Source organism: Clytia hemisphaerica, unplaced genomic scaffold (genome assembly GCF_902728285.1).
Source record: "Clytia hemisphaerica strain Z4C2 unplaced genomic scaffold, Clytia hemisphaerica genome assembly, whole genome shotgun sequence".
Taxonomy (NCBI): Eukaryota; Metazoa; Cnidaria; class Hydrozoa; order Leptothecata; family Clytiidae; genus Clytia; species Clytia hemisphaerica.
Window position 1 is genome coordinate 110685 of NW_027104476.1, and position 8735 is coordinate 119419.

At 34.9% G+C, this 8735-nt stretch overlaps 1 pseudogene; it reads right to left on the reverse strand.

Moving 5' to 3' along the window:
• Nucleotides 1-6746: 6746 nt before the first annotated feature.
• LOC136821443 (uncharacterized) lies at nt 6747-8265 on the reverse strand (annotated as a pseudogene).
• Between the last annotated feature and the right edge of the window lie 470 nt (nt 8266-8735).

Below are 8735 nucleotides of genomic sequence, written 5' to 3' on the forward strand. Positions count from 1 at the left end.
TGTTAATATTTTTGTAAGTAAGTGTCACTAGGTCGTTATTTTATTCAATTGTCATTTTATAATATCTAAATAACATGTATTACTTTTTTGTAATTTAATGCGTTATGTATTGATGTTATGTTATGTATATGTTATGATCTTATTATCTTTTTTCCGGTCTGCACTTTGTTGACCTGTGACCTGTTGACCTGTGACCTGTGACCTGCGTTTCGAACTAGCCGTTAATTTTCCACCAGAATATACTGGCTACAAGGGCAGTGTCTACACCAACGCGAACAAAGTTTTGAAAAATCACCATGGCTGTAAAGTTTTTCTTTAATAATTTGATTCTTTATAAAAGGATTGATTGAACTTTCTTTAATAGCAACAAGGGGGTTATGGCCCCCCCCATAATTTTTTCAAAAATTGTTATTTTGCGAAATGCAAAGTTTTTAGTGCATTTTCAAGCAATCTAGGGCTCAAATTTTTCAAAAATGTTTCCTACGGCACTGTTTTATCTCAAAGTTTTTAGATAGCTTCCCCTCTTTTTAGTTTTCTCCCACCAACTTAGGCATCGAATTACTTTGATCTAAGTAAAAGATTGTAAAGAAATTGTATTTCTGTATTTTTTCACTTTTTTAGTATACTGTTAACAACGTATGGATATTTACTCTGCGAAATTCATTATCACAAAGACAGAGACGCACATTGTTTTATTTCTTTGCATCCTTATCAAACCTTTTCATGAAGAAATTCAACGAAGAAATGCTAAAATCGGTTGAGGTACACCTCCATCAGTCCGTTGCTTTGATGGAAAGGGACTTTTCAGCTGTGATCTTAAACTTCACGACTCATGTTCTTAATCACTTCGCCAACTCCATGCGACGGTTTGGACCTTTGTACTCATCTTGGATGTACGCTTTCGAAAGGTTCAACTCCTGGATAACACGAAGGTGCAACAACAAAGCACACATGGAAAGTAGCGTGATGGATACCTATCAGGTCAGTAATTTCTAGAGAAATTGTTCCAATTGTTACAATAAAGACTTTCAAATTTTTCAGACTTTGGACAGTGAAACTTTCAAAAAAGATAAGGGTCTAGGGTAAGGGATACTATACTCTTTCTCGAAAATACCAAAAATCCCAGAAAGATCCAAACAATCTCAAAAATCCAAAAAAATATCTTTCGATCTCGCTTTTAGGCTTTAAGAATTCGATTAATTGTTTACTTTTTTTCTTCTTTTAGCTCTTTGATTGGGTCGTATTTTGCGAGCTAACCAAAAAATTTCCAGGTTTGGAGGATCCGGAAAATTCCATTTGCAAGAAGACGTTACTTTTTAATGGTGAAGGAGAACCCTTCAGACGCTTGAAAAGAAAGCGCCGCGTTCCAATAAATTTGTCTGAAGAAAAAAGGCCTTGGTGGAGACAAAAATAGAAAAAGGCATAAAAGAAGTCATGTCAATCAACAAACTAGAGAAGTTGAACGAGTTTGGAGAAAACTATGTTTTAACGATAGGAAGCTATTGTCCAATGCAAGGTACCTTAAAAGAAGAAATTTTGTTTCTTTTGCCATCCGCCAAATTCTAATTATTTTATTCATCCTCCATGTGTATCCTTTTTCATGCCATGGTTTTTTCTTACTTAACGATTTTTTTAAAGCCATCAGTCAAATAGAATTCCGCCAAATTTAAATTTTTCCGCCATCTACCAAATTAAATTCCCTCTGTAAAAACTTTTTTGGCCAGCTGCCAAATGTAATTTCCACAAAAATTTCCTTTCTTTAAGGTATGAAATTTGCCAGAGTGGAGGACATATTGGAAATTTTGACAACAACAGGCGAAAACACATACATGGTAGAGTTGGTAGAGTTTGAAACTCAATTTGACCAAGAAACTGGTAACTCTTAATTGAAAGATTTTATCTCTCAACAGACGTCCCGACTTTCGAACTTTGGACCCTGACTGGGACTAAAAAAGAGAAAACTATGGAAAACTTTGGGAATTTTACGACCCTTAGCGGGACAAATTTGACCAAATTTTGATCTTTCAGGGGCTAAAAAGTTTAAATTTTCCTATTTTTCCGACCCTTAGTGGGACTGAAACTTGATTTTCTGATTTTTCCGACCCTCAGCGGGACTTTGGAAGTCCAAAAAAGGTACCCTTAAGGGATGGATGTCGAAACTTTGACTCGCGAACTGACCAGGATTGGAGAAAAGGGCAAATCCACAGTCGACTTGAAGGCCTTTCAACGTCAGAGGACCCTTGCATGTTGGCACGATACATCTGGCATTTGTAATTCATCGCATTTGCATATAATGTTTTGCACAATCTACGACCGTGCTATATTCTTATCGCAGCAAGAATATTTCGAAAAAACAGGTAATAACTCTTATCATTATACCTTAGAATTCATATTTATCGACGTGTGCTACTCAGCACCGCGAAATATATTTTTGAAAAAAAAAGTTTGTTTCGTTTTTGCTTCTTGTCAAACAATGTATGTAACCTTTTAAGACGTTATCAATCACTGATTTACAAGGTTTTCTCCTCATTAATTCGGCAAAAATAAAAATCATTAGTCATAAATTAGATTGAGAATTGTTTTCGAGATAAAATTCGAGATAAAATTTCGCTGAATTGGTTGCCATCTGGAATATTAAATGTTAGAATCCCCGCAAATTTAATCGTATTGAAGAAAAAATTCCAGAACATTTGATTGATTTAACTTTCGTATCATCAAAATTTGAGTTGTCGAATTTGTAAAATATTGGCTTTATCTTTACGGGAGTTTGCACGACGGGCTTAAGTATGGGATGTTAGTATAAATTGCTTTTCATTAGTCTTAAATCTTGTCGCCTTCGAAAATATTCCCCTTCCTTTTAATTATATGCCTTTTGCAGTAAATCCGATTGATAGAAGCCTTATTTTTCGGGATTCCATAAAGGGGACTGAAAGCCGAATGAGTTACGATTTTGATATTTCTCTGCGCAATCTATAAATATTTCTTATAAGAAGGTCCCATTTTCGGATCAGGGCTGGGATAGCTTGTTTTCTGAAACATTTTCAATAGCGCTCCGCATCGCATACGTCATAATTTATGCATAGGAATATTTAGCGCAAAGTATTGTGGGCGAACCCGTACAAAAATGTAAACAAAGATGGCTAATTCACAGGAAAAGACTGCTGTAAATTATTCTATCCTCGAGGAAACTGATGTTCCTGGCGCCAAATTAAACAAACCTCCTGAAAGTTGTATCGTGGAAGAACTTAAAAGATGGCTAGAATGTCATTCTTTAAAAAAATCTGGGAAAAAGAACGTTTTAATCCAGAGAGTAAGGGATGCATTGCCTATGAATCTCCCTATCAACCCAAGTGTAGATGGGGGAAAGTGGTATGTCATCAAAGCCAAAAAAACCAACACTGCTCCTGTTGCTTCTTCTACATCTGCTGATGCTGTCCCTTCTACATCTGTTGATGCTGTCCATTCTACTTCTGCTGAAGCTGTCCCTTCTACTACATCTGCTGATCCTGCTGTTCCTTCTTCACCCACCAGTAATCATTTACCATCTGATGGCTGGAAAGTATTCCCCTCTAGAAACATTCCAAAAAATTTTAACTACGGACATGTGTATTATTATATGGTGGAATCTATTGGAACTGCTGCAGATATTGTTGACAACGATAGTGACAGTGAGGATGACCTGTATAGTACATGTGACACTGTTACTGCAAAACCTCTGAAAAAAGGTAGAAATTTATTGAAAAGTGGATTTGTATCAAATACTCAAGATAACTTTAATGAATTGAAACAAGAATATTATATTCAATCTCACGTTCACCATTCAATGAAGAATGAAGATCCATTAAATGTCAGTGTCATCGTTAGTAATGTTAGTGGGTACGTCAAGTTTTCAAAGTGTGATTGTCGAGCAAGTGCCATTGGAAGGTGCTGTCATGTGGCTGCACTACTGTTAAAACTAAGTGACACTTCATCAGAAAATAATATTGTTATTCAACCATCAACATCAGAGCCTTGTACATGGAACAAGGGCAAAAAACGTGAAAAAGAACCCAAAAAGTTACACGAAGCTGAGTATAGTTCAAGCAAGAGAAGGCGACCATCTGAATTGTATAATTTTGATCCAGGGCCGGAATCTATGAGAAAGGTTTCCAGCGAATCAACAAAAGAATTTATTGTCTCTATGCAGTCTGACTCTAAGCCATCAATGTGGGAATCACTCTTGCCACTACGCTATGAAAACTTCAAACTAGAGCAAGCTGACATTGAAGTGTACTGTAATTTGACTCTGTATTTCATTGAAAACATTGAAAGAGAAAACAGTGAATTTTTAAAATATAAAACTTTCGGAGAAATACCAGGTACTGATGACCAAGCAGATTCTTTTCAATGGCATCGCCAAAGGAGGCTTCGTATCACTGCTTCAACCTGCAAAACTGCAGTTACTCTGGGGGGAAATCTTTCAGAGTATGACTCTTTCCATCCACATTTTTCGTTCATAAGTAAGAAACTTTGGTTTCCCTCTAATTACACAAGCATCTACATGCAGTATGGGGTAGAATACGAAAAGATTGCATTGAAAGAGTACGGAGAGAAAAGGAATGCTTCAGTTGCTTTAAGTGGACTGTGGATCAATAAAAAGTACGCACATTTAGCAGCTAGTCCAGATGGTCTTCTTATCAACGATGGTAAAATTCAGGGAATTTTGGAAGTTAAATGTTTAAAAATTTTGAAACTGCATACTGTTTCTGATATTGTGAATGAAGAATGTCCAAAAGCTGAGGTAGCCCGACAATGTTTTAAGTTATCTGATGGAAAATTAGTATTGAAGAAATGCCATATGTACTATTACCAAATTCAACTGCAGCTTTTGATAACAGAAACTGATTTTTGTGACTTTATTCTTTACTGTTATAAAGGACCTTCTCATGTAGAAAGGATTCTACCAGACTTAGAACTTCAACAAAAAATCATTACTAATACTCGATTGTTCTGGGAAAAAGTGTATATTCCCGAATATTTTTTGATGCGTGTCCCAAGAGATCTCTTACCTCTGGTGGTTGAGTGATATTAGTTTATATTAAGGATTTATAATATGGTTTTCAATTCCAAGTTGTTCTCAATTTGATCTTCTGTATTCAATCTCGTATAACTTTTTAAGGTTTTTTCTTTATTTTGATACTAATAGTTTCATGTGCTAAGGCTTTGCAAAATGGAAGTAAGAAATCAATTCAAATTTTTTTTAAATATATTAAAAATTACAATGTATAGCAATGTGCCCTCCTAGATTAAAAAATATGCAACTCTTTTTAATTATAACTGTCAAAGTTCTTTTATCAAGAGTGTGGCAGTTTTTGTTCAACAGGACAAAATGCCAGAAGTTCTTTGATTATTGAGATGATTTTATTTAAATTACATTATTTTATTTGTAAAAACTTTTTTGCAACTGATTGTCAAGATTTTATCATTTTTTAAAGATATGATTTGTAAAGATTTTTGGCGTGCCGGGACAGCCTCCGTGCAAATAAGAAAATCTATAACTCAAAATTTCTTTTAAATTTGGCTCAGAGTCCTTTTGTCAGTGTTGGAGTTCCTGAGAGGGATTTGATCCAAAAACATTTACTACCAACGTCCAAAATTGTGGTATTTTTCCTCATTTTATGCTTAAATTTCTATCTAATTTTTTAATACCATTAAAAGATGCTAAATATTGCAAAAAAATACCTCTCGTTAGAAATTTTTGGTTGCTATTTTAGTTTCTTTCCAGCCCTGAGCCGAAAATTGGGGTTAAAAATGTCTATCCCTTTAACAGCTTATTTTTCTGGCTCTCTCAGTAGTGATCTTTAGGTCTATTTAGATCCCTTTTTGAGAGAGGGATTAAGCAACAATAAGGGGGTGAGATTTCTGATATGGACAGGGGTTGAACATGTAAATTGTTTATATTTGGAGTGCCATATAAAAACAAGGTATATTTGGTTTGGGACACTCTTCCCTCCCGCAAGTAAACAAAAAATAATGGGTGCCGTGTTGCCCTTATTCAAAATTTTAGGCCTCTTTATTTATAGAAACAAACCCCTTGTTAATCTTGTGTCCCTTAGTATCAATGACAATAAAAATTCAGATTTGTTGTAAAATTATTTGAAATTTGGGAAGGTTTCACTGAAGTTAAATAAAACAATGCAGATTGTATTTGAAAGATTTTCTTTCCCAGTACCCTTGTTTTAAACTGGGATTAATGAAGTAAGAACAAAGATACAATTTAGACTAATTAAAAGCCAAAATTAAAAATATATACAAATTAAAATATCTGATTTAAATGTAGAGCAAAAATACCACTAAGATACTTAAACATCCTGAATTGACTTTTTAACATTCAGAAACCAAAATGACCAAAAATAAAAAAATAGATGGCTGTTGTTGTACAAAGTAACAATTTGGTTCGATTTCTGAAAAGACAGTAATTGTTATGATTTCAAATCATTTTGGTTTGGGTCCCTGGTTTAAACAGAAATATTCAAAATAATAACAATTTCTAAAAAGTTTTTTTTGCAAGAAAATACAATGGCTAAAAAGGTTGTTTGTTTCGTATGATACATGTCGGAATTAAAACTGGGGGGGGGGGGGGTCGACATCTTATGGTATCATCTCATTCACCAAATAAATTAGCAGGAGGGAAAATAAATTTCTAAATCTCAATCTAACTTATACGTACTTTTTGGTGAAACAATGAGAAAAATGAAAAATGTAATTTATTTACATAAAACCTCTTGGAAGTTAACCAACATAGATGCTACAAAAACTAGCTGTGATGCCATTGGTACTAAATTCAGGGGAATTACCCTGTCTAAAAGTCTGAATTTTTTTAAACGTTCATTAAACCTTTCCACGTGTATTCTAGCCTTGGCTATTCTTTTAGTTAAAATTATTTCCTGTTTTGCGAATTTTTTCCGTTTACCCAAGAAGGGAGGGATAAAAATTGTTGCCTGCTTAGGAAGTAAAAGATGCTGAATTGTGAATCCTTTGTCAACAAGAAAAGAGTCTTTGCAGTTAACATGTTTAAAATACCACATTGATAAAAGATATCGACATCTGAAATAGTGCCTTCATACAAATCTGATACAAAGCATGCAGCACCATTCGGGTTAACAGCTATCAAGCATTTCATAGTACAATGACTTTTGTAGCTTGAATACAAATGTCCCTGTTGCTTATAGTCACGTGGTGTCTGACATTTAAATTCAGTACAATCAATGCTTGCCCTAATCTTTTTGAATGGTCGAAAAACTTTTGGTAAAAACTTTCTAAAAGCTTGACGTTCAGGAAAAATTTCAAATGATTTGAAGTGATGAAACATGAACATCATCCAGGTTGTAAAGACCGTACGAATAGTTGTTTCACTCACACCATAAAAATGAGCCAAAGTGAAAATATTAAATCCTCTACGTAATCGAAGTAGAGTGACAAACAGTTGTTCAGGTAATGTTAATGAAGTAATTCTAGTTTGGGTAGTTGACTCTTTTTTGTTGCTGTTCCAATATGTCAAATTAAATTTTGCTTCTCCAAGGAATTCATATAGTCTCCAAAAATGATTTGGTGAGAGTCCAATAAAATATATACATTCTTTCACAGATTTTAAAATATTGTTGATATCCATTGGATTTGTTAACCTGACAGGTGAATGAGATTCCATTTGCTGTTTGGATTTTATTAAAGTTAACTCATTTTTCAAGACCAGGTTTTCAATACGACCAGCAACTGCCAACTTATCTGGCTCTGTTTCGGTAGATACAGTTGAAGTTTGAATTACAGCAGTTTGCGTTTCTGTTGTCGAAATTGACATTGGTTCGGTTTGAGTAGAAGCATCTTTAGTGCGAGGTTCAGGTTCAGGTTCAGGTTCAACAAGGTCCATATCAGCAAAACCAGGTTGGTTAGTTTTCGAATTCTTTTTGATTGTCTTACTACTATACTTCTTTTTTGGAATTGGTTGACGAGGTGCTGGTGCTTTTCGCTTTTTTCCAAGCTTTATCTTATTAACTTCAGACACAGTCAAAGTAGCTGAAAAAGGGTCTGGATTCTCCTCAGTAGGACCAGAATTATTGAAAAAATGATTGGTACAAATGTAAGTGTGTCCCTTGATGTTTTGTATTCCAAAATCTTTCCTGCCACAGGCATGTGCCCATCTCTTTGCTTTCTCTGTTCTGATGTTCTGTCTCTTCTTTTCCCAAAGAGTCATTGATTCATTTATTTTACCAGGTTTCGGAAAGGGCAAAAAAGATGTTCCAGCAGGTAATCTCTCAGGATATCTCGTGTCATTTGGACAATTTCCCCAGCAACAATGTTTTGTTGTGCCTTTTCTGCTTGAAGAACCAGTGTTTTCAGTCGCCATCTTTGTTTTCGTGTACGAGTTGCGATCCCATAAAGCTTTGCGAGAAAAATCAAAACAAACCTCGAAATCTATTTTTAGATTCGCCGCGGAGCGCTATTAGAAAAAGCACCCTTGATATTTTGTACCCTATTTGTGCTTATCGGGTCGAGGGATATCGGTGGCCGTGCTTTGATGATCTAAAGTAAAAAGCTTTTTCTTTCATGGGACTACAATCCCTATAGTAGGGGGAAATTTGTAAAATCGCTCGATTCTTTTAGTCAAAGCACTTGTTATACATTTTTGGAAAGCTAAGGGGTAGGGGAATCAAAATAACTTGGGTGCCGATTTTTTTTCGGACACTTTGGTGTGATTT